At 37.8% G+C, this 27734-nt stretch overlaps 1 long non-coding RNA gene across 2 annotated transcripts in view; it reads left to right on the top strand.

The window, feature by feature from the left end:
* LOC145541865 (uncharacterized) overlaps nt 1–27734 on the top strand; it is a 542540-nt gene that overhangs the window by 333490 nt on the left and 181316 nt on the right. Inside the window, exon 4 of one of the 2 annotated variants that reach the window (XR_014079366.1) lies at nt 9728–9786. This is a non-coding gene — a long non-coding RNA (uncharacterized LOC145541865). Of the gene's footprint in view, nt 1–9727; nt 12017–27734 lie in introns of those variants that run through there. The other variant, XR_014079367.1, reaches the window with a different exon arrangement.

The following is a 27734-nucleotide window of genomic DNA, read 5'->3' as shown; positions in this document are numbered from 1 at the left end:
CTCTAAGTTTTATTACCTCATTCCTTTTGCTTGCTTTGGATTTTATTTCCTCTGCCTTTTCTAGATTCTTAAGATGTAAATTTAGGTTATTGATTTAAGATTTTTCTTTTTCTTCTTTTCTTTGATAGATGCAACTCAGTCATTTCTATTAAAGAAATTTCTAGTATATCTGGGTGGTATTATTTAAGTAAATAGTAAAATAGTTCACCTTTGGTAATACATTTATGTATGAAAAACACAAAATGCAAACATGGATGGTTATAAATCAACACTATCCAAGTGATAGTTGGCTGGTTACATCTGCCTCCTCACTGCTTCTTTAGGTAACACAAACACAACTGAAACTTTCCGGTTTTCTCCTTTACGAGTCTCCCTTTATTATTCATAGTATTGGCACTTAATACCAAAGCTACAGAAAGGAATGGCTTTTAAAAAATATTACTCTAGTATATTAAGTCGGCCATGTGAATTGGGAAGCTGGCAAATCTTCAATGACCTTGAGCACTGATGATAAAACTCTTGGTCTTCTTGCTGCTTTATCACAGCCGTCTTTTTTCTTTCCTGTAAAAAATAAATCAATTGTTACAGAATCAGAATATACAAAATTGTACAAGTGTATAAACCTGAATATTTTTTCCTTCACATATTCATCATGGCAGTATATATAGTAACTGTGAATGATGCTGCTGCTGCTGCTGCTAAGTCGCTTCAGTCGTGTCCGACTCTGTGCGACCCCATAGACGGCAGCCCACCAGGCTCCTCCGTCCCTGGGATTCTCCAGGCAAGAATACTGGAGTGGGTTGCCATTTCCTTCTCCAGTGCGAAAATGAAAAGTGAAAGTGAAGTCGCTCAGTCGTGTCCGACTCTTCGCGACCCCATGGGCTGCAGCCTACCAGGCTCCTCCATCCATGGGGTTTCCCAGGCAAGAGTACTAGAGTGGGGTGCCATTGCCTTCTCCGAACTGTGAATGATACAGGAGTAGAATTGATTATTGCATCACCTATGACCATAAAAGACCTCATGTAAGTACACAAATTTTTAACATTAAATAACTGAAAGTATGCTAATTTTAATCTGCTAAATGGGGTTTGGAAAACAGGTTATATTATTGAAAGAATGAAGTACAATTTCTCAGGTATGATTATTCACCATGTCAAAGTATTTGAGAATCAAATATGAAATATCAATTAAGTAGGTAGAGAAGACAAATCTCAATATTTGCAATGAAATAGAATGAGAAAATACTATATATATATTTCAAATAAATAGTCTTGATTTAAATTTTAAGACAGCTAACCCAAAGAGTTCTTATGAGTGTAGTGCAGTAAATAAAAAGTGGTTATCCCTATAGGAGTGCTTACAATTATGCAACAGCAAAATGCACCTCATATATGTCAGTTTTGCCTTTAAAAATTCATTTAAAATTTTTTATGCTTCTTCTAAATTTTGAGCAGTGAAGCTAGCACTTGCATGTGAAGTTGTTGAATTATAGAATGATCACACACATCCATGATAAAAAAAAAAATTGATCTGAGGATCTATGCTTTATTCAGGATCTAGTACAAGAGTTAACAGAGTTAATCACAATTGCTGGTACTCTCTCAAATGAAGGGTCAGTAACTGAAATGAAGTCAGATTTATGAAGAACAATGAATTTGGTGTATAAATCCTTGAGAAATGACAGAAACAGAAGGACTATACAATGTATATACTTTGTTTTGCATCTTTCTTATTTTTAAATATGAATATTACAGCTGTAAGTTTCCCACTAAATACTGCTTTCACAATCTGCTCTAGATTTAGCATGTTGTGTTTTTGTTTTCAATCATACCTACATATTTTCTAACTGTAATTTTCTCTGTGACCCACTGAGTGTTAATTTTCAAATATTTGTGACTTTTCTAAGTTCTCATTGGATAATGATTTCTAGTTTTATTCTATTTTTGTAGTCAGATATTAAATAACATATTTTGAATGATTCTAAACAGTTTACATTTATTATGGCTTTTTTATGACCTAATAAATGTTCTTTCCTGGAGAATAGCCATGTGTGCTTGAGAAAAATGTGTACTCTTTTGGTCTTATGTGGAATATTTTAAATACATATATACCTGTTAAGTTTAGTTGATTTGTAGTGTTGTTCAAGTTTTATATTCCTTGTTTCTTCTGATATAATCATGTAGTAGAAGACTTACTTGAAATGGAGTCTTGAATTCTCTATTCTTGTTGAATTGTCTATTTCTCTTATTAAATTCATGGAGAAGGAAATGACAACGCACTCCAGTACTCTTGCCTGGAAAATCCCATGGACAGAGAAGCCTGGCTACAGTCCATGGGGTCGCAAAGAGTCGGACACGACTGAGCAACTTCACATTCACATTCTGTTAACATATATTTTGAGGTTTTGTTGTTTGATATATATTGGTTATGCCTTCCTAATATATTGACCACCTTATTATAAAATATCCTCCTTTTTCTGTAGTAACAACTTTTGTCTTCAAGTTTCTTTTGTTTGACATTAACATAGCCATGATACCTCTTTTGCTATTTGCATGGTATATATTTTTCCATCCTTTTAATTTTCATAATTTTAATTTGTCTTTTAAAGTGTGTTTCTTTTAAACAACATGTAGCTGGAAATTGTTTCTTATGCACTTTGCTAACTTGTTTTTTGATTTTTTTATATGTCATCTGTATGGTTTTTCTTTGTTCGCTCATCCATTCTTCTTTTGTGTTAAATATTTTCTAATATTTCATTTTCATTCCCTCATTTATTTTATGGACGGAGAAGCCTGGTAAGCTACAGTTGATGGGGTCGCAAAGAGTTGGACATGACTGAGTGACTTCACTTCATTTATTTTAATATATTTTTGATTATATGTAATCCTCAATTGCTCCTGGGTGTTACAATCAACATGTTGACACCAATGATTTAGTTCAAATTAATACTTGCTTAAATTCAATTGAAGGAAGGAATTTTGTACCAACATATCTACATTTCCTCTCCCTCATTTATGCTATTATTATAATTTTTATACATTAATATTTTTATATGACATATTTGTGTATTACAAGCATCAACATAGTTTTATAATTATTGCTTTATTCAACTGTTTTTAAACAAAGTAAGAGAATAAAAAAGATACTTAGTCTCTTTTATCTGTACCTATATAGTTAACTTCTCTTTTCTTATTTTTGTAGATTCAAATTTCTTGCTAGTGTCCTTTTATTTCAGTTTGAATTGCTCCTTGTGTTAATTCTTGTGGGACACATCTGTTATCAATTAATTCTGTTTTTATTTATCCATAATGTATCTTAACATCTTCATTCTTGAAGAATAGTTTTGCTGAGTGTGGAATTATTGATTTCAGCACTTTGAAAATGTCATCCCACTGCCTTCTGGACTTCATAGCTGAAGATGAAAAATCATCTGTTGATTTTATTGAGTGTCCCTTGTACATGTTTGGTCATGTCTTTCTTGCTACACTGAAGACTATTGTCTTAGGCTTTCAAAATGTTTACTGTTATGTGTGCAGCTGTGGATATCTTTTGAGTTTGTTACTTGGAATTTATTGAGCTTCTTGGATAGGTAGATGAATATTTTTACCATTTCAGGAGTTTTATGCCATTGCTGCTGCTGCTGCTGCTGCTGCTGCTGCTGCTGCATCACTTCAGTCGTGTCCAACTCTGTGCAACCCCTAGACGGTAGCCCACCAGGCTCCCCCGTCCCTGGGATTCTCCAGGCAAGAACATTGGAGTGGGTTGCCATTTCCTTCTCCAATGCATGAAAGTGAAAAGTGAAAGGGAAGTCGCTCAGCTGTGTCCGACTCCTAGCGACCCCTTGGACTGCAGCCTACCAGGCTCCTCCATCCATGGGAGTTTCCAGGCTAGAGTACTGGAGTGGGTTGCCATTGCCTTCTCCGTTTATGCCATAGGTTCTTCACATATTCTTTCTGCCCCTTTCTCTTCATTCCTTCAGAACTCTCATTTTTTATGTGTTATCCCACAAGTCTGAGTTTCTGCTCATTTTTCTTCATTCTTTTTTATTTCTGGTACCTCAGACTACATACTCTTAACTGACCTGTCTTCAGGTTTGCTAATTTTTCCTTTGGTCAGCTCATAGCTGTTGTTGATACTTTCTGGTACATTTTTTTTTCATTTAAATTATTTGACTTTAATGCCAGTATTTCTATTCCATTCTTTTTTTTTTTTTTTAATTACATCTCCTTTTTTGTTATTTTCTATTTGGGACATCTTCCTCTTATGTCCATTTCTTTTTTAGACATTGTTTCCTTTAGTTCTTTCAACATATTTATAATGAATGGTTTAATATCTTTTTCTATTAAGTAACATCTGGGCTTCTTTAAGGGACAGTTTCTATGAACTTCTCTTGCATATGTGATATACTTTAGTGTTTCGTTTCATGTCTCATGATTTTTTTAATTGAAAACTGGACATATTTACTAGTATGTGGTTACTCTGAAAATCACATCCCACCCACTCTTGCCATCTTCACAAATAATTGTCTTTCTGTTTGAACTTAACCAATTCTGTACTCTTTGTCACATGTAGCCTCTGATGTCCCTGTTTAGTTACCTCAGTGGTCAGCTGATGATTAGATAGAGATTTCCTCAAATATAATGAATAAATAATTCTCCCAGTATTTTCTAAGGGGATTTGTGTGCATGTTTGGACACAAATGCTCTGGCAATTTACACTATGTCTTAACTTTCACTTCCTGATTATGCAGAGCTATCAGTGAGAACTTAGGACTTTTTTGAGGCTTTCCTTTTTTGAGGTACTTACACAGTCCTGAATACAGTCTTTCCTGAGTGCAGCCCTGCACATATGAATGGCCTTCTTTTCCAAGAAAATGTCAGAACTTTTAAAAGTCCCATATGGACATCTAATTTCTAGTGTTTTCTTTTATATTTTCTAGTGAGCCTCTTGATTTCCTCGACTGATATCTCTACTTCAGGCGGCTGCAATCTTAAACAATTGCCCCTAATTATTTTAGGCAAATACCACCTCTCCCAAAGGGCTTTTCTCATCGAGTAAATTCTGAATCAGGTGAAATAGATACAAGTCCTTTAAGTGGTGGTTTTCAGGCAGCTGTCAGGCAGATCAACTAACAATAATTCTCTGACTTTGTGGGGAGCCCTGAATTCATTCTGCTCTACCAAGTGCCTGCTAAACTGAAGATTTTCACAATTGTTTGCAAAGCTGTTGGTTTTAATGATCTCACAGAGGTGGTAAGAGCAGATGGGGATAGGGCAAGTTAAGACACCACGAAGCTCACTGCTTTTTACCAAGATGGAGCCAATTGTATTGGATGAATGTTTCTTGGATTATTGCAGACCATTGGTTAATTTTCTGAGTTTTGAAGGAGCTGATTTTGGGGGGGTTTCCTATTGTTCTAATTGATTTTATGAAAAAATTTTATGTCATGGATATATTTTATATCTTTGTCCATGTAAAAGGCACAAAAATGATCTTACACTCAGTATAATCTGTAGAACTGGCAATAAGTGGCTTTGTGGTTTATATTGCAAATTGGCCTCAAGTAGAAGACACAAAGAATTATTTTATCTCACTCCCCTCACCTGTTATTAATGATAAAAATAGGGAAATTGAGGCTCAAGGCCATACTACTTCTCAGGGGGTAAGCAAAAATTAGAAGCCGTACCTCTTTCCTCCCAACCCTGTGCTTTAATATACTGCATTAAATATGTTTATTTACCTTTGTAATGTGAAATAAGAAGTGTCAGAATCTTTATTCTCAACAAAATTGAGGCAAGCAGCTCTTCACTCCTTAATTGGAAGTTTGACAATTAATCTAAGTCTACTCAGTAACAGTGGGAACATCAGTCTCTTTATCTCTGCAGGTTATGACTCGCTACCATTATTCAGATTTTTTTTAGGTTGCACAGTTATTAGGCTACTTTTCAAGTACATGTTTCATTTGTTACTAAGAAAGCAAGTTCTAGTATTGTCAGCTCATTGAACTTTAAATCCTAGATGTCAGGGAACACATCAAAACTTAATTCAGGAAAGATAGGCATTGATTCTTGTATCAAATATTTAAGACCAGCCACTAGATATACTACAATTCTCTTTGAAAGCGAAAGTGTTAGTTGCTCAGTCCTGTCCAGTTGTTTGTGACTGTAGCCCACCAGGCTCCTCTGTCCATGGAATTGTCCAAGCAAGAATACTAGGTGGGTTGCCATGCCCTCCTCTTTGAAGAGCTCAAATTGCACCCATCTTGAGAATGACATCTTGGGTCATCTTGTTTCATCCCTTAAATATATAAACTCTTGTAAATATATTTTTCCTAATTACTAAAATTATTAAAAATTATTTAAAATAATGTGATTGTATTGGTAATTATTTTAATCACTTATTTGTACTTAATTGATGTGCTGTGGTATGTTGTGTTCACTGTGTCATATATTGTTTGATTTCCACCTCAGGGTAAAATGTGCCCAAATATAGAAGGTATTACAAATGAATGCTTATTTCCAGTAACCTATAAACAACATAGGGATAGTATATTGCTTCCAAAAGTATAAGCTTGGTAAATAAGTGAAATGAATAAAGTTTACAAAAGTTAAGAAAGCTATCTCGCTGAATATGGAGACTAGTTCATTCAGTAGTCAAATGAATATTTGAGTACCCAAGATACTCCAAGGACAGTTCTTAGCTCTAGGGATAGAGTTGAGAGCAAAACAAAAATCTTGTGGCTGTGGCATTTACATAATAGTGGAATAAACAGTATATATACCAATAAGTAAATTAGAATGCAAAATCAGGTGGTGATAAATTCTAGAAAAAATTATAACAAGGTATGGGGTTAAAGAAGAGTTGCTATTTCAAGAGGGTGTCTCTTAGGAAATGATATTTGGGTAGTACATGAACATAGTAAGGGAATGAGCCATGTGATTTCCTGGAGAAAGATTGTTTCAGGAAGTAGTTACAATGATTATCAAAATTCTGAGGTAAAAAAGTGAAACTTGCAAAAAGGCCAACAGAGTGTCATGAACAAGGAGAAGATGACAGAAAATGCAGTGAGAATTTAAATTGAGCCCAATAAGGTAAAGACTAAGATTTTATGCTGAATGTTGGAAAACTACCACACAGTATCCAGGAGCTGGGTTCAGTTCAGCCGCTTAGTCATGTTTGACTCTTTGCGACCCCATGGACTACAGCACGCCAGCCTTCCCTGTCCATAACCAACTCCCAAAGCTTGCTCAAACTCATGTCCATCGAGTCAGTGATGCCATCCAACCATCTCACCCTCTGTTGTCCCCTTTTCCTCCTGCCTTCAATCTTTCCCAGCATCAGGGTCTTTTTCAATGAGTCAGTTCTTCACATCAGGTGGCCAAAGTATTGGAGTTTCAGCTTCAGTATCAGTCCTTCCAATGAACATTCAGGACTGATTTCCTTTAGGATGGACTGGTTGGATCTCTTTGCAGTCCAGGGGACTCTCAAGAGTCTTCTCCAACACCACAGTGCAAAAGCATCAATTCTTCGGTGCTCAGCTTTCTTTATAGTCCAACTCTCACATCCATACATGATTACTGGTAAACCACAGCTTTGACTCGGAGAAGGCAATGGCACCCCACTCCAGTACTCTTGCCTGGAAAATCCCATGGATGGAGGAGCCTGGTAGGCTACAGTCCATGGGGTCGCTAAGAGTTGGACACGACTGAGCGACTTCACTTTCACTTTTCCCTTTCATGCACTGGAGAAGGAAATGGCAACCCACTCCAGTATTCTTGCCTGGAGAATCCCAGGGACGGCAGAGCCTGGTGGGCTGCCGTCTATGGGGTCGCACAGAGTCGGACACGACTGAAGCGACTCAGCAGCAGCAGCAGCAGCAGCAGCATAGCTTTGACTAGCCGGATCTTTGTTGGCAAAGTAACGTCTCTGCTTTTTAATATGCTGTCTAGGTTGGTCAGAACTTTTCTTCCAAGGAGTAAGCGTCTTTTAATTTCATGGCTTCAGTCACCATCTGCAGTGATTTTGGAGCCCAAGAAAATAAAGTCTCTCACTGTTTCCATTGTTTCCCCATCTATTTGCCATGAAGTGATGGGACTGGATGACATGATCTTAGTTTTCTGACTGTTGTGATTTAAGCCAACATTTTCACTTTCCTCTTTCACTTTCATCAAGAGGGTCTTTAGTTATTCTTTGTGTTCTGTCATAAGGAGCTTGGTGATGTGATATAATTTCCATTTAAAAATATTTTCTCTGGCTACTATGGGGAGAACCAGCTGTTGATTTACCAGAGCAGAGGCTGAAGACTTCTTGGGGTACCAGGTGATGAATCCAAGAGAGAGACATTAGGTTGGGGCAGGGTATTATTCAAATTTAGTTCTATCAATACTCATTTGATGGGTTGGAAGAAAAGTTATGACACCAGATTTTTGACATAAGATGCTTTATGGCAGTAACTACTGTGATAAGAATCTCTAGAGGAAAAACATGTTTGGCAAGGGGTAGGGAGGTGAATCAAGGGCCCAGTTTCAGATTTGCAAGGATTGAAACACCCATTAGACATTCTAGAACAACGTATGACCATTCAGAGGAAAGATTCATTCTGGAAATAGAAATCTGAGGGTCATCAGCACATAGAATGTATTGAAGGCCATAGGAGTGGATAGGATCATCTAAGAGTAAGGGGTCTATAGCATTTCAAGGTTGGGGAGATGAAGTTCAAGAAGAGAAGACTGAGAAGTAGCAACCATATAGGTAAGAAAAAAATCAGAAGTATATGGTGTACAAAACTCCAAGTTAAAATATATATATATATATTTAAAGGAGGAGACAGAGATGATCTGTATCAAATGACACTGATAGTTTGAGCTAAGAGGGTGAAAGGAGAGCAGAAAAAGGTGAGGGTAGAGAGGTGAGATTGGGACTGATAGATAGTATAGCATGCTTTTATGATGATGCCAGTGATACAGAAAAGAGGAGCAAACCATGATGTAATGAGAGAGAAGAGAAAGAAGATAATTGCCTGAGGAAAGTCCTTGATTAGACAGAGGTGGGACCCAGTGTGTGAGAGAAGTTGGTCTATGTAGAACACGGACAGTGAATCCATTGAGTCACCGCAGAGGCAAAGCATACAGTTCTAGAGATGCTGGTGGGTTGGAAGATTTGGTGGCAGAAGATGAAGAACGACTCTTCTGATTCATCTTTTTGATGGAACAGAAATGTCATCAGCTCTGAGAACAGTTTATATTTATCTCTCCTTCAGCAGACTCTTTGTCAAAGTTATTTTGTTTTCTCTATGTTCATATCATTAGAATCTGACCCAGCACCCAGCACACATTAAAAACCTCATGAATGATTGTAAAATGTAAATGAATTAAAGTGGGCTCCATCTTTACTTAGTAGGCGATTTAAATGTGTTTAATGTTGGAGTAGAGTTAAAGATAGTGTTTATAGAAGGCTGATTTGAATATCTTACCTCAAAGCCAGATTCTCACGTGCTGACATTTGTTTTATTTTTGTTCTTTTTGTTTGTTTGTTTTGTTTTAGAAGTCAAGGGCAAATGATTCTCTCAGACCAGTTGGAGACTATGTATAGACAAAACATTCAATGGAATATGTCCAAAGAACCAGAATTGTTCCCTTTTCCACTGAGATAGATAAGCATGTAAGTGGCTTATAACATTATCAGTGATGATCCTAACTTGTAAAAATATGTTTTAACAATTTTCCAGGTGAAAGGTGACATGGAATGTGAAAATTTTGCCAGTTTTGAAAGGAATCTCAAGGAAGAGTGAGTAGCAAGTAAATCATTGTACACGTTTTTCTATGTTGACTTGAGGTTTTCTAACAAAGTTTTCTTAGCCTCAACACTTGACAGTTTAGTCTGGACTATTCTTTAATTCTTTGTTGTAGGGATGAAAGGGGAAGGTGGGGCAATGTTCTGGGCATTGCAGGATGTTTGTATGTTTGGCATCTGTCCACAAAAGACAGTAGCACCCCTCTCAAGTGTGGGCACTCTCAGTGTCTCTACACATTGTCAAATGTTCCCTGTAGTCAGAGTGGGAAGTGGGGGAGAAAATTGCCCTGGTTTGAGAACCACTATTGAAACTATGACAGCTCAGCTAGTAAATCTGCCTGCAATGCAGGAGACACAGAGATGCAGGTTTGATCACTGGGTCAGGAAGATCCCTTGGAGGAGGGCATGACAATCCACTCCAGTATTCTTGCCTGGAGAATCCCATGGACAGAGGAGCCTGGTGGACTATAGTTCATGGGGTGGCAAAGATTCAGACATGACTAAAGTGATTGAGCATGCACACACTGAAACAGCACAAACAAAAAACTCTTCTGAGGACAGTTTTGTTGGAGTTTTTATCTAATGAGGGCACGGTTATGATTGTATAATCATAGGGATGGCAGTTGAGACAATTCTCATTTCACATGCACAGAATGCATTATAAAACATGCAAAGCTAAAAACTCATCAGTTAGAATATAGACATAGCTGTCATGTGGAAGAGGAGCTCAATTGCCAGAAGTATATTACCAGAAGGCAGACCTATAAGCAGTGGTGCTAATTATAGAGAGATATAGTTTGATATGTGGTAAGGACTATGGTTTTGATGATTAGCAGTGTTTAAAAATAGAGAAGTGCCCCAGAGTTCCCTTTCAATTGCCAATCAAGCCAAACTCACATGGTAACGTTTTAGGAATATCACTGAGGGAGAGAATATTACCGAGCATTGGTTGGATTTGAGATTCCGTTCAATCTAGTGAGTCCAGAAAGAACAGGAGGGCCATGGGAACATCCAAATGAAGTTGTATCAGACAAAAGAGGTAGAGAATGAAAGCAAAGGAGCCATAATGGGAAACAGCAAAGTCAAATTGGTGTTGCAAAGAATAAGGCATTCATCTTCAGCAAGAATAGTTCAGGGAGGAGGGAAGAGACAATTCAAATATGAGTGTCCTCACTTTGGAATTTTCTGTGCCTCTGGCCATGTAATTTGAGGCAATTCCTTGAACTGTTTTGATGGTGACTAAGGATCCTTCCTTCAATCCATCCTCACTCTTTGATGGCAGCCATTGCCACTTTTCAAGCTTTAGTGCAAAGGTTGTAAAAATTCACTGGGATGCTTGTCAGCCATGCATATTTGTGAGACCCATATGCAGAGTTTGCATTTCCTTAAGTCTCTGAGAGCTGGTGATTTTTTCATTTTAAACTAACACCTTTAGAAATTCCAATACAGGTGAACCTAGAACCATCCCTTTGAGCAACATTGTTTCAGTGGAAGGGGGTGTGTAGTTCAGTTTGCTATCTGACTCCTACCTGAACCCTGTAAATTTTTATAGTTTCCCCAGGAAAGATTATTTCAAGAAGAGCAGTTAGACTACCCACACTAAGTTTTGGGTCTCTAATCTAAACTTCACTACTGGTATCCCCTTTCCAGATTTGACATTAAACTCAAAGAGTATGGCGATGTTTTTCTGGAAATGTAAGGTGCTTTTGGGAGGGGGAGGGGGGCTAGGGAAGATTGCTTACTTTTTGGTAATAAAAAGATTCTCTCTGATAGTTCTAACCCTAACCCTCCATATCAGGTGGCTATAAATTCCCAAGCTCAAAAATGTCTGATAGTCCTAAAAGAAAATGTTTAGAAATTCTTAACATAAGTCAGTGCCATTACTAATAGACACATATAAGCACTAATGACACAGCATCTCCTCAGCTGGATTACTCATTCAGAGTAACTCATTTGAAAGGAACTCCTCTGAAAACTACTGGAGTGTCAACCAAACTAGGGTGATTAGAGATGTGTATCACTGTTTAACCACTTAGACTAACACCTTCTCTTTCATATTTCGGGAGTGGACAAGTTCTTATACTGAATGCCTTCAACTGTATCCAGGTGTTACCAGAAAACTAGGCTTCAATAGAGAAGGCATCTCTGGGTGTAGTGGGTTCATCTGGTAATCCTGAACTCTGATACTCATTTTCATATTCCCATCTCTTTCATCTGATACTTCCTATATCTTCATTAGAATTTCAACTCTGTAATCCTATTTTCCTGTTAAAATTCCTTTTTTTTCTACTTGATCTCACACCCTGATCCTTCCTCAAGCCTGAAGAAGTATAATTTGACTATCACTAATCTACACCTGACATTATTCTCCTGTGATACTCATGAAAAAGACCAATGAAGTTAATATTTGTTCCTTGGTTTCATACATTGTTGATTCAGAGACAGACTTACTATGAGGCTAATTGAGCTTAAGCTTCAGAGCCTTCTTTTGCTTGGGTTGCTTCCAAGGACAAGAGATGACCTTAGCAATGTATTCATATGGCATATGGTTTTAAAATATTTGCAGAGAAAGGCATTTTGGCTATTCCTGGTGAAGAATTCTATCTCCTACTAGGATCCTAATTCTATCCTTTCCTGTATGACAAGATTTGTGTGACTACAGAAATTTTGAGGATGTAGGCAAGGGAAGTAAACTCAGGGATACATTTAGTTTGGGTAGACATATTTCTGTTTGTAGTTTAGGAGATATATTTATGAGGTATGCTATCACATCTGTGAATCAAAGTAGGGCTTGCTTCTCAAAGTTTCCACTGTACCACCTTACCTGGTGTCTTGTCAGAAATGTGCAGGACTGGAGGTCATATCTTGATATGAACTTGTCCCTGAGATCCTGTTGTGGAATATATGTGGGAAGACAAGAGAAACAAGGGTATAAATGTACAGAGTCAGAGTTATCTGTGGTAAATCCTTCCCAAAAGCTGATGTGTGCACTTGTAAGCAGAAGATACAGCTCTTACTGATATCAGGTCTAAACAGAAGTTCTCTCCCACCAGAAATATTTTCAATAATGAGTATCAATAATTACAAATGTACTATGCATATTGGCCTTCCCAGGTGGCTTTAGAGATAAAGAATCCACCTGCCAATGCAAGAGACATAAGTGATATAGCTTTGATCCCTTGATTGGGAAGATGCCCTGGAGGTAGGCATGGCAACCCATTCCAGTATTCTTGCCTGAAGAATCCCATGGACAGAAGAACCTAGTGGGCTACAGTCCATGGAGTCACAAAGAGTTGGACACAACTGAAGCAACTTAGCATGCACACATGTACTATGCATATAATATTTTAAAGAGACCATTAAATTTATTAGAATTGCTAGTATGGAATGCACAAACCTGAGATATCAAAAAGGATACTTGTAAGTGTGAAGAGCCATATTTTATACATTTCAATTATCGGTAGTAAAAAAAAAGTTTTCAATCTATTATATTAAAGACTAAATTGTCATTTTGTTTTCTCTATGGAAAATGGTATCACAAAATTATGGTTATATGAAAAGGTAATAAAAGTATAAGCTGAAAATTTTACAAAAAAACTCTTTAGATTGTATGTCAGATATTTGTTAAATTTTTGTTATTATCCTGGAATTTGTATATTTGAGCTATTTGTCAGTGTTTTAAAATTTGTGATTATTATGATTTCTTTGCTCATTCTAAGTGCATGCTCATTCTTTTCTACCAAATTATGTATTTGTGATTTATTTGTATTTCCTATAAAAGGTCATTAAACTATAAGTTAGGTCAGATACCTGGATGTGTCCTTTGGATATATTTTCTAACAGTTTTTAGACTCGGTTTCTTGTGAAGGAAAACTGCTTGCTGGCCCCTAGATGGTCATTGTGTGGTTGGTAAATAGGTGCTGGGTCACAGAGAAGATCTGGATGCCTCAGGCATGACAGCCAGTTCTAATATCCTTCTCCAAAGTTCACCAACACCAGAATTCGAGTGCCATAGGAAATTATGGAATCTTTTGTAATAATGGCATAAGAGTTTTCATTTATATATGCCTTTGCAGTTTATGGATATTTATATTTACTTTGATACACTATATATTCAAAACAGTTCTGCAGGATATCACAAACTCAGTAATATAGAGACCACTCCTAGAATCCTGATTTCTAGCCTAAGTGATTATTCCCACCACATTATCTGATAAGGGGCACAGTGAAATTTTGAACAAAAGTGCCAGTTTTAGTCCTTTCCAAATATTAAGTCCTTTCCAAATGATTCCAGGTAGACCTATTTCTCAGTGTGTGATCTACTTTCCTGGCACAAAAATAAGTTACTGTGAACCCTTGACTCACATTCTATCTCTAATTATAACTGAATCTGTTGATATTTTGTAGGCAAAATCAAGATTGCATGATTCTGCCTTAAAGAACTGAGACGTATGAAAATGCATGAAAAGATGTACTTCATAGGGATATGAGAGCTTGTCACAGTGGTAAAGAATCCTCCTGTCAACACACAATATGTAAGAGATACAAATTTGATCCCTGGGTTGGGAAAATCCCCTGGAGGAGAAAATGGCACCCTACTCCAGGATTCTTGCTGGGAGAATTCTATGGACAGAGGAGCCTGGTGGGCTACAGTCCATGGGGTCGCAAAAGAGTTGGACATGACTGAGCTTCTGAGCACGTATCAGGATATGGCGTTGAATAATATTTTATGCTAGATTATCTTTTCTGTTGAATCCATCACTTCTAAGTAAGAATGACTATGATAGTAAGAGCAAGATGGAAGTGAAAGTAGGGGACCAAGAAATTCATAGCTGATATGAAACCCCTCAGTAAACCATGCTCCCTACCAAGGTCTCTGTCTTTAATACCCTGCTATCTTCCCAAACCTCATAGTAATTCTGCAGCCTTTTGACTCTCTTTGGGCATGAAGATACTGCACAGCATCACCACCTGACCTCAGCCACCTCATCATTCTCTCCACATTTGTGATTTTTTTCCCTGTTCTCTGGGGAGCTATCCCTTGGTGCTCTTTACACACACACACACACACACACACACACACACACACACACACACATACATGGAGGTAGTTGGTGGTAACTTTGTTTGCATATTTTGTCACTTGTACTTCCTTATTTTGATATCTCCAGAAAGTTGCATACCCCTTAAAATTAATTGACTTTCCTTTGCTTTGGTGAAATTGTACAGCATCTATGATTTTATGGGGCTTTAATCTACCTGCTACTATCAAAGCTAAGTAAGATGGTAGACACACTTGACATGTGAAGTCGCAGAAGAAGGGTGGAGAGAGAGCACTAGGCAGTGGTAAATATAACGTGGTAAAAAAAAAAGGAGAGAGAGAATGTATAAGTCAACATGATAACATCCTACAAATAAAATAATTTGCCCTTTCAGATCTCGAAGCTGCAAGTTTCCCAGAAAATTGTCATCTTCTTTCTCCCTGGACCTCCCATTCCTCTCATGATGTTAAATCCTGTAAGGAGATCTGAAAGTGATCTTTTCACCTCCATACCTATCAGGATGCTTTGTGTCCTCAATTGAAGTCCTAACCTGGCCTCAAAGTACTTTCCTGTCTCTTTCCCCTATTCTACATACTTCTTTCAGGGTAACTTCCCAAAATGACTTCTCTGTTCAGTCTATTCCCCTGAAGAATGTCTCCCCATTGACTATACTGCCTTAATGTTCTTACACTTGGCAGGAGTGCAAAGATCTCAGTGATGTCATGCCTCCACTTTTCTTGCTCACTCTCTTTAATTTTACTCTATCTTCCAAGTAAAGTTGGAGTACTTCCTGTTCCTGGCAAGTTTCTGTTCCCCGGGGCTTTGCCCTTTCAATCTGCCTGGAACATTTTCCCTGTGTCTATTGTAGGCAACTTCATTGTTCAGGTATCATCTTAAATGCTACTCCCTCTAAGAAACATTTCTACTTTAAACTTAAATAACTGTCCGTTGCTCTCTCATGCCACTAAGCATAGTCTAACCAACACTGGAGCTATCTGTGTACTGGCTTTATTTCTATAAGTGAACTGAAATGAAAGTCGCTCAGTCGGGTCTGACTCTTTGTGACCCCGTGAACTATACAGTCCATGGAATTCTCTAGGCCAGAATACTGGAGTAGATATCCATTCCCTTCTCCAGGAGATCTTCCCAACCCAGGGATTGAACCCAGGTCTCCCACATTGCAGGTGGCTTCTTTACCAACTGAGCCACCATGGAAGCCCTTATTTCTATAAGAAGACTGTAAACTTTGTAAGACTTGGGCATGCATGCTGAGTCGCTTTAGTCAAGTCCGACCCTGTGCAACTCTATGGACTGTAGCCAGCCAGGTTCCTCTGTCCATGGGGTTCTCCAGGCAAGAATACTGAAGTGGGTTGCCATTTGGGAGTGTTGTAATAATTTTTAATGTGTTTATGGTTTATAGAATACCATGTACATATTAGGCACTCAACCAATATTATTTATATTTTACAGCTAACTGTAAAACATGAACCAAGTGACTGGAGAAACTCAGAGAAAAAGAGGCAGCTAGGCCAGTTGCTGTTGTATTAAGATATATATATATATATATAAATAGAGAGAGAGAGATATAAAAACATACAGGAAGAACTAAGGTTGTCTGAAAATACTTCCTCCCAGTTCATTTGATGCACTTTCCTAAAGGTCACTCCTTATATTCTGGTACTTCTGAAACTCTTTGCTTGCCTTCCAAATCCATTTAGCACAGATTTCACCCTTACAAACTGTTGAGAGGTCACAGGAAGGCACCTGAAAGGATGAATTACTTTAAGATCCACTCCTGTTCCCCCGACCCCCAGTACCAAGGTAATCCTGCTGGATCTGATGTGATTACTTTTGCACCCAGTGAATATACTCCACAAAACATCATTCACCTTGAACTGAAGTTCACCATAATATGAGGTCAGAAAGGGTAGAGACTGTGGAAAGTTTTCCATGAGGGATCAAAGCTATATACTTAGCTGAGCTATAAAGCAGCAATACGGCCCAGAAAAGCAAAAACTTCATATTGTGATTGGATTCAACTTTTTTTTTCATATCCTTTACCAGATAGAGCAGATTTACTGTGAATCTGAATGAGCTTGGCTGACACTTCAGAACTTCACATTTGTACAGGCCAGAGTGATGTTGTATTTGTAATTTTGTGTTTTCATACTTCAAACCCCACTTCAAGTGTCACAAAACATTGATCTGCTTCAGTATCTATATCTTCATCTGTGCATGATTCTAATATTGCTAATCCTTTGAATTTGCAGCAATTTAGTTGATAGAAAGGAGTTAGTAACCCTAAGTCTTTATTTTAATGGGGCTAAAGTCCACATGGGCTTCCCTTTCTATGCCTTTTATTCTATATTTATCAGTACAAAAACAGAAATAACAGACATGTAAATTGGCAGCTTTCATAAAGTGGCAATTAGAAAATAACCTGTGTTCATTTAAACCAGAAAGAAAGCAATAATTTGTACCAAAATTAGGGATATCATTTCAATATGCAGATGACACCACCTTGATGGCAGAAAGTGAAGAGGAGCTAAAGAGCCTCTTGATGAAGGTGAAAGAGGAGAGTGAAAAAGCTGACTTAAAAATCAACATTCAAAAAACTAACGTCATGGCATCCGGTCCCATCACTTCATGGCAAATAGATGGGGAAACAATGGAAACAGTGACAGACTTTATATTCTTGGGCTCCAAAATCACTGTGGATGGTGACGGTAGCCATGAAATTAAAACACGTTTGCTCCTTGAAAGAAAGCTATGACAAACCTAGACAGGCTATTAAAAAGCAGAGACATTGCTTTGCTGACACAGGTACGTATAATCAAAGCTATGGTTTTCCCAGTAGTCATCTATGGATATGAGAGTTGGACCATAAAGAAGACTAAGTGCTGAAGAATTGATGCTTTCAAATTGTGATGTTGAAGAAGACTCTTGAGAGTCTTCTCCCTTGGACTGCAAGGAGATCCAACCAGTCAATCCTAAAGGAAATCAACCCTGAATATTCACTGGAAGGACTGATGGTGAAGCTGCATCTCCAATACTTTGGCCACCTGATGCAAAGAGCTGATTCATTGGAAAAGACCCTGATGCTGGGAAAGATTATAGGCAGGAGGAGAAGGGGACAACAGAGGATGAGATGGTTGGATGGCATTACTGACCCAATGTTCATGAGTTTGAGCAAACTCTGGGAGATGATGAAGGACAAGTAAGCCAGGCGTGCTGCAGTCCATGGGGTCACAAAGATTCGGACACAACTGAATGACTGAATAAGAATAACACTTCTAAATCTAACATGAAAATGGTATGCATAGCAGACCAAGGACCATAGGAAGGAGAAGAGACAAGGGCAAAATAGAATTGCTATTATAAAAAAAAAAAGAAATACTATTATAGGTAGTGATTGAGAGAAAAAGTGTGCAATATATTTGATCAAAGGCTGATTTCACTAATAGCTGAGAGCCTATTTTCCTTGGGTCTTTTGTGTTTCTGCCAGTCTTATGAATGAGGCATTAACTGTGCTTTGTTCAGGACTAATCTTTTCAAAGATGTATGACTAGCAAATATCCTTGGAAGATAGCGATAGTATCTCCCTCCAAGGCAAAGGACAGGCAGGCTTATGGCCGTGTTTCTTTCTTGTAGTACAACCCACTGTATGTGCATACATCATCTGAGCACCCCGAAGGGATTTGGAGGCAGGGAACTGATACAAATATGCTGATACTCATGAGGCCTCCTGTGATATGAGAAATAGTGCCCTTTGTCTCTGATCCAGGTATCTTGTGTCTTCTTCCAGCATCCACAAAACAACAATAGACTAATTGTTTGCTTGCAAATAGGACAAAATCTCAGATCTTCACAGCCCTTAACAGTACCACACTGTGAGTTTATATGACTTAATAAAAACACAGCCAAATAGAAAAATGGACAACTTTATAATGAATACTTAGTAGGAAATAGTGAAAATGTAATATTTTTGTGTTCTCGGTTGGCCAGTGGGGTCTGACTCTTTGCGACCCCATGGGCTGCAGCCCACCAGGCTCCTCTGTGCACATGACTCCCCAGGCAAGAGTACTGGAGTGGGTTGCCAGTACCTCCTCCAGCGGATTCTCCCCACCCAGGGATCAAACCTGCCTCTCCTGCGTTGACAGGAGGATTCTTTATCACAGAGCCATGTGGGAACATCTTGACTAATCAGGAAATATAAAAATAATATTGAAATCACTTTTTAACAACCAGATTGTCAAAACCCCAAAATGGTAATAAGTCAGATATAGAGAAGAAATAGAGAAACATGCATGCATTTATGCTGGATGTAAAATGTAATTAAACAGTTCAGAAAAAATTGTACCTATTTGGCCAGTCATTCTACATTTGGAAGCTATCACTGGGAATAAAGTCTCCAATGTATTTGTTTATGTGTGTATGCATATACACACACACAAACACATATACATATAAATAAATAAAAATATATGTATATCTGTGTCTGTTAGTGTGTATGTGTGTGTGTATGTATATATATATATATATATATATATATATATATATCTTGTATACACATATAGAGACTCTTTATAGTAGCATTGTTTGTCAAAGCAAAATCTGGAAACAACCTGGATGCTCTCTAATAGAGGAATGTTTAGATGCAAATAGTTTATTCTACTATGAAGTGGAATGAAGTTATAAGAAAAATACATTGATTAGTATGTGCTAACTTGAAAGAATGCACTGAAATATCAAGTTATAAGAAGAAAAATTACATATGTAATATAAAAAGTGACCCCATTTTTATTAAAAAAAATACATATATGTATATATACACACACATACAATTACTTTATTGTGAGCTGCCACAATAGGCAAGAAAGATTTGAGTGTATCCAGTTCAGTTTAGTCATTCAGTCGTGTCCAACTCTTTGCGACCCCATGGGTGAAGCATGCCAGGATTCCCTGTCCATCACCAATTCCTGGAGCTTGCTCGAATTCATATCCATCTAGTCGGTGATGCCATCCAACCATCTTATACTCTGTTGTCTCCTTCTCCACCTGCCTTCAATCTTTCCCAGCATCAGGAGCTTTTCCAATGAGTCAGTCTTTGCATCAGGTGGCCAAAGTATTGGAGTTTCAGCTTCAGTATCAGTCTTCCAATGAATAGTCAGGGTTAATTTCCTTTAGGATGGACTGGTTTGATCTCCTTGAAGTCCAAGGGACTCTCAAGAGTCTTCTCCAACATCACATTTCAAAAGCATCTATTCTTTGGTGCTCAGCTTTCTTTATAGTTCTACTCTCACATCAATACATGACTATAGGGAAAATCATAGCTTTGACTAGATGGACCTTTGTTGGCGAAGTAATGTGTCTGCATTTTAATATGCTGACTATATTGATCATAGCATTTCTTCCAAGGAACAAGCGTCTTTTAATTTCTTGGCTGCAGTTACCATCTGCAGTGATTATGGAGCCACCAAAAATAACGTCTGACACTGTTCCCACTGTTTCCCCAACTATTTATCATGATGTGATGGGACTGGATGCCATGTTCTTACTTTTTTTAATGCTGAGCTTTAGACCAGCTTTTTCACTCTCCTCTTTCACTTTCATTAAGAGGCTCTTTAGTTCTTCTTCACTTTCTGCCATAAGGGTGGTGTTGTCTGCATTATCTTATGTTATTGATATTTCTCCTGGCAATCTTGATTCCAGCCTGTGCTCCATCCAGCCCGACATTTCACACGAAGTACCCTGCATATAAGTTAAATAAGCAGGGTGACAATATGTAGCCTTGACTTGCTCCTTTCCCAATTTGGAGCCAGTCTGTTGTTCCATGTCCACTTATAACTGTTGCTTCTTAACCTGCATACAGATTTCTCAGGAGGCAGGTCAGGTGGTCTGGTATTCCCATCTCTTTAGAATTTTCCGCAGTTTGTTGTGATCCACACAGTCAAAGGTTTTGGCATAGTCAATAAAGCAGAAGTAGGTGTTTGATGTTTTCCTAGAACTCTCTTTCTTTTTCAATGATCCAATGGATGTTGGCAATTTGATCTCTGGTTTCTCTGTCTTCTCTAAATCCAACTTGAACATCTGGAATTTCAGGGTTCATGTACTGTTGAAGCCTGGCTTGGAGAATATTGAGCATTACTTTGTGAGATGAGTGCAATCGTGCAGTATTTTAAGCATTCTTTGGCATTGCCTTTCTTTGGGATTGGAATGATAAGTGAACTTTTCCAGTCCTGGGTCCATTGCTGAGTTTTCCAAACTTGCTGACATATTGAGTGCAGCACTTTCACAGCATCATCTTTTAGGATCTGAAATAGCTTAACTGGAATTCCATCACCTCCGCTAGATTTGTTTGTAGTGATGCTTCCTAAGGCCCACTTGAATTCACATTCCAAGATGTCTGGCTCTAGATGAGTGATCACATCATTGTGATCTTTTTTGTATAGTTTTTCTGTGTATTCTTGCCACCTCTACTTAATATCTTCTGCTTCTGTTAAGTTCATACCATTTCTGTCCTTTATTGTGCCCTTCTTTGCCTGAAATGTTCCCTTGGTATCTCTAATTTTCTTGGATGTCTTGGATCTCTAATTTCCTTGGGTGTATTATTTAACCCCAGAGTGACTGCAAATTGACTTCTATGCTATGCAAGAAACTAACAACTTATACTGAATTAGTATCTCATCATCAATAGCAGCCTTATCCAGGTTATAGTTTTGCTTTGGAATCAAGCAGACTGGAGTTCCCATATTGTTTGGGTAGCTGACTAGCTGAATGAACTTAAGTCATTTGGTCTTTCTTAGACTCAGTTTTCGTGTCTGTAAATGGAACCAACAATAGTACTTTTCTCACATATTTGTAAAAAGTAATTTTTGTAAAGTCAATAATGTAGGAGCACAGTTCTGTTAGAGTCAGTAATGGTGTCAACAATGAAATTGTACACTTACTGAGCATTTACTGTGTGACTGGGCTCAGTATATGGTACCTTCTTTTTTTCTTTTCTCTTGCCTTTTTTAAATAGTATTTTTCTTACCTAGTTGTCTATAAAGGTACCTCAGATTTTTATATTATTTCTCCACAAAGCCTGGTCAAATAATAATGGAATCAGAGCCTTGGGGTGATCATAAAGCTGTGTGTATGTTGAGTTGCCCTACCTTCAGTAAAGGATATTAGAACTGCAGCCAGTAGATGCCTTAATGTGTGAGGAAAACCTCTAGCGGTGCATCTAGGGAAACATTAGCTTGTTTACAATTCGACAACTAACACAGTGGTTATATTTTACAAATGAAAAAAAAAAAATCACCCCACACCTTCCTTCGGTAAAAGCTACAGTTTCATATCAAACTGAATGCAACAAAGCCCTAAAAAAATTTTAAAAGGCAGTCAGCCAAGTCTTTATTGCAAGAACATCAGAGAAATGAACCAGCTGAGCTATTTACTGTCTGCTTAAATTTCTCAACTATCGATCCTTGCAGCAGAGAAGCTATTTATAGAGCCTATGTCTCCTTTAAATCCTTACCTCATAGGAGTCTAGCTAGATTGGGAAAAGCACCATTTTGTTCAGGATTGCATAGTCTGCCTGCAGAACACGGTTTTGAATTAATCAGGAGTCTGATTACATTCCCTGCAACTATTCAAGTATTAATGGTTTCCATGTCAGCATTTAATGAGCATTTCCTTTGGATTGATAGTCTCCACTGCTTCATTCATTTACTTACAATTTTTGATCACCAGTTTAGGCCAAGATGTAGATATTTGTTTCCGAGGCCATTGGGATGACAGTTAGAGAGAACAATGGAACAATTAATGTGACTTAAAATTTGAGCTTGGGAAGTTGGCAGCCTAAAATATGAAAATAAATCTGCCCCTGGAAACGACGTGTCTCAGGGAGCTGAAATTGTTGTAGAAACCAATTGAAGTCCTGGAGAGCAGGGATGATACCATAGGCACTGTCTCTGTGCTTTTGGTACCCAGAGCAGTGCTGGCCTCTTAGCGCCAGGGGAGAAGAAAGAAAGAGGAAAATGCCCAACCAAAATGTAGCAGAGTAAGACATTAATTAAAACATCCCTTTCATGCTGGAAACCAAGCTGTAGATTCATTTAAGTGCCAGAGCTTTCTTTAAACTTTTTCTAAAACCAACATGTTTGATGCTTTATTTCATCTGAGATAGAATGTCACTGTCTGGGGATGGAATTCATGCAAGTGTCCTTTCTGTTTTATTCTGAAGCCTTCTCAATCCCTCATCAAGTGACAACTTCAATAGCTATTGAAAGGAAAGTTGTATGTGCACAGAACTAGAACATTTCTTACAAGGAGCTAAGAAGGTCAGCAGGGATTTCAAGGTTAGATGTGCCTTCTCCCATTTTCTTAGGACCCTGAGGTAGAAAGTAATTTATAAATTATAACACTTCTCAGTAAATTGCTTGGCTTTGGGAGTATATCATCTAAGCATTCTAAGGGAAAATATTTTAACTACTAAGGCCAGCTTTTAGTTACTCTTTCAGATTTTCAAATACAGTAAGATAAAATCTCAAGGCTTTCGATTTCAGGATAAATCATTTAATTAGTTTATTTTTCAGTACATGAGGCTAACTATATAAGATGTCTAGGGAACCTAGAAATTTTGAGTGTCCTGGTCCAGATGGAAATACAGGCAGAGGAAGAACAAGTGCGCAGAGAAATTAGGAAATGAAATAGCATCACATGGCAGTTCAGACCCCAGACTAAAGAGCAAGATGATACTTACCATATATCTACTCTTTAAAAATTCCCTAGTCTCTCTAGGGCTTGATTTGCTCATTTATAAAATGTGGATAATAGTAGTATCTTCTTAGAGTTGCTTTGAGGATTAAGTTATTTAATTAACCAATGTAAAGCTGTTAAAAATATACCTCATACACATTAAATACATCGTAGCAATTATTGGAAGACATAAAAATGTTGAAAATAAAGACAAATATCAGAATGGCTATCACTTGTTAAATGTGATGAATTTGTGTTGCCTCTAAATTCACATAAACAAAAGATAGAACTCTTGTAGCTCTTCCATTCAGGAAGACCCTAGTTGGGTAACTGCTAGTGCAGATTTAGGGGCATCAGAAGAAGGTACAGGATGCAGAAATCATAGTCATCTCCAGGGCCCGGATGTTTCAGTTCAACAGGTAGTCATGGGAAATGCTTGTCCATTCCCAAGAGTCACTGGGCGAGCAGCAGCGGTGGGCTCAACTGGGGAAGGAATGGAGCAGTAGTTCTCAGTCCTTTTTTTGCGGCAGTTGCTTACCATCTCCCTTTTACAACTGTGTTTCCAAAATGACAAAATGACCGAGTGCAACATGTCTTTTTCTTCAATCGATAATGGATTTGGTCAACGTCTTCCAGAGTGAATGTGGAACTGAGAGTACCCTATGACCTGGCAGAGAGCAGAGCTGATGTTTCCAGTTCAGAGGTGCAGGTCGCAGCCCCAAAGGGAAGTCAGGTAGTTGCTGGTACTTAGTCTTTTGAGAAAAGCTTAGAGGGGGCCAGTTTCAAACAGTGACAGGGCTGAAGAACAGCATGGTGCTTTAATAAAGCATGTGAGATCTAGCTATCTGGAAGCTGTGATAGTTCATTGTCGTGGTTGACTTCCTTGACTTTGTTTGGAAATTTTTAATCCCCCTCCAAAACATTTCTCCCTCATCCACACCCTCAACTGTAGTTCCTCAGAGGGTCAGAAACAGAGTTAGAAATCACTAGACTCCTTGTCAAGGCTGCAGGTGTGGTTTGTAGGTCACCAGGGAATCTTTGGGCTTCCCTGGTGGCTTAGCTAGTAAAGAATCTGCCTGCAATGCAGGAGACCTGGTTCGATCCCTGGGTTAGGAAGATCCCCTAGAGAAGGGAATGGCTACCCACTCCAGTATTCTGGCCTGGAGAATTCCATGGACTATATAGGGAATCTTTAGTATGTGAATGCAGTCTTTGTGCATGTAAATTGGCATATTAGTTATGTTTTGTGTCAAAACAAATATGAGCCCTTTCCCAATATCTATTCTCTCCTCTAAATCATTTCCAAAAGGGGTTGAGAAAAGGAAAATAATTATAAATTATTTTATTACTGTAAATATGTAGAGACTTGGAGATATAGAAGGGGTGGGAAGGTAAGCATTTTCCTAAAATTTTCACGGGAAACTTTTGTCTTAAGTAATTAGTGGTTAATAGATTAATTTTTTGTAAGTGTACCTGTGCTCAGCTGCTGAATTGCTATTAATTCTGATGGACTATGCCATTAATGGAAACTAATATCTTCACTTAGGAGCTATTTTCTTGAATGGTATTTATGGAAGGCATCCATTAGAAAAACCAGAGGCCTTGTACTTGGCATGGGAAAAAAAAAAAGTTTTGCTGAACATAATTACAGTTATTTTTTAAGTGGGAAGCATAGTATTAAAAATTTTGTGCATGTTCCTGTATCTGTTTATGTCTAAGCAATTCTATGAAGTGATTGATCTGTTTGATTAATATAAAACTGTGACTATATTGATAACTTGAAATATACACTGTGTATATATATATATATGTATATGTATATATATATATGTCAGAAGTACTTAAAATGAAAAAATAGTGTTTTATAGCAAACATAAGGACAGTAAGAATATATTTGCTGTTGATGTTTTCAGAGCAGAATATGCAAAGGAGAGTAGGACTTACTTAAGAAAATGGAAGCTTCAATCAGATGCTGGAAGACTCAGGTTCTTAGTCCTAACTTAGGAATTTAACTGAAAACTTAGCCATGTCTCTGAGCCTTATTAACTTTCAGACTTTACCTATGTAAGTGAGAATGCTACTATCTCATTCAGTCATCCCACCAAGTGTCTGTGAGGGTTTAGCGATACAATATATGTGAAAGCACTCCATAAATGCATGGCGCTGCTGATCTAACTGTGGCCTTTTGGGGCCCTATTTTCTTCTTGATATCAATATTTAGGTTTCTCTGTTTTAAGATTTACTTTTTTATTACACAAGGAATATATGAATATATTATCATGGAAATCCAAGTATTATCATAATATATAGAAAAGAAAATGGAAGATCCTTGACTTATCTATCTCAAAATCTCCTATTATCTTTAGTGGCGTGACTATTAACAGTTTGAATTTTCTTTCAGAAACTTTCTAAATGTACGCACACGCACACATACATATACACACACACACACGCGCGTATATGCATGCATATGGCATACAATTTTAGTTCATGTGATTTGGATCAAAAGTTTATTTCTAACTCACAAATTTACCTTATTAAAATATAAGTTTTTTTCCCCTAGCATAAAATGTGACATAATTAGCACGCAGTTGTTTCAGTAGAAGATTGATTGTGAATGGTTAAAGGTGGAATGGGTTTGGTAACTGTAAATACAAAACCCATATACAAATAAATGTATTTCAGTTGTTGTCATGAAACCCCATTGTGTTAACAAATGGAAAATAACACTTCATGGCAGCCGATCTAAAATAATCTCTATGTGATGAGTAGCACTGGCGGGTCTGCCAAGACTCACCAATTCTCAGTGTGATCACATAGATTTCATTGGTCACAAACAGAGAAAAGCACATGATTGCTCTGAAAACGATGACGGCTCTGCCAACCCAGAAATCACAGCTCAGGCTCTGTGATAGCAGACTATCACACCTGCCAGTTGACAGGTGTGCACTAAAATTTATGAAAAGCTTTTCTAGCCAAGCCATCGGCTGCTGAAAAGAATGGTGGATTCCTTGAGCCTTGACATTTATTACAGCTTTGCCAGCATATCTGTCTTGTAGAGTGTGATTTGAAAAACGATATGTCTAAGCATGATCTTAATAAGCTCATTTGTTCTGGGATCTCATTGTACTTGTGCTTGCTGATGGAAGAGGAGAGGGCCAACAATATAAATAAGGGAGGCTTCCTCGGGAAACGGCTCTAGCTATTTCAATATGGAGACAGCCTGATGTTGAACGTTGCCTGTACCTAAGAGAGGGATTACAATGCTGCTTTGAGATGAGAGGCTGAAGTCCTTTAATAACCTTGATTTCACTTAGCTTGGTCAAAAACACTGAAATTAAAGCACATGATAAATATTCTGGTAAAGATCCGAATATATTAATGTTAACCAGGAAAGATATGTCTTTAAATATATTTCTAAAAAAACTTTGCATTTTCTTATTAACCATCGATTTATAAAAATTCAAAATATTTTGTGTATTTCCTTACTCATTTTCAAAATATCCTTGGAGGCTGAAGATGAGGCCAGTATCATCCCCTATTGGTACAGGATGAACAAGAAGAAGCTAAAATGCTTAAAACAGTTTTCCCAGCCTTGTATTATGACCAGCCCACACATTTCTCGATTTTCAGTGTACTTTTCTCTGGATAAACATAAACCCTAGTCCATACTGCCTATATTTGAAGATATTTTGTTTGATAAATATACTTGCCTATAAAGATACAATTTGGCAATAAGCAGTTCATGATCTGAGCTACAGTCTGCTCCTGGTCTTGTTTTTGCTGACTGTATAGAGCTTCTCCATCTTTGGCTGCAAAGAATATAATCAGTCTGATTTCAGTGTTGACCATCTGGTGATGTCCACGTGTAGAGTCTTCTCTCGTGTGGTTGGAAGAGGGTGCTTACTATTACCAGTGCGTTCTCTTGGCAAAACTCTATTAGCTTTTGCCCTGCTTCATTCTGTACTCCAAGGCCAAATTTGCCTGTTACGCCAGGTGTTTCTTGACCTCCTACTTTTGCATTCCAGTCCCCTATAATAAAAAGGACATCTTTTTTGGGTGTTAGTTCTAGAAGGTCTTGTAGGTCTTCATAGAACCGTTCAATTTCAGCTTCTTCAGTGTTACTGGTCGGGGCATAGACTTGGATTACTTTGA

This window comes from Giraffa tippelskirchi, chromosome 3, assembly GCF_054371585.1.
Source record: "Giraffa tippelskirchi isolate mGirTip1 chromosome 3, T2T-mGirTip1v1.2.pri, whole genome shotgun sequence".
Taxonomy (NCBI): Eukaryota; Metazoa; Chordata; class Mammalia; order Artiodactyla; family Giraffidae; genus Giraffa; species Giraffa tippelskirchi.
The sequence above is the reverse complement of the archived record's forward strand: the minus strand, read 5'-3'. Positions and strand labels throughout refer to the sequence as shown.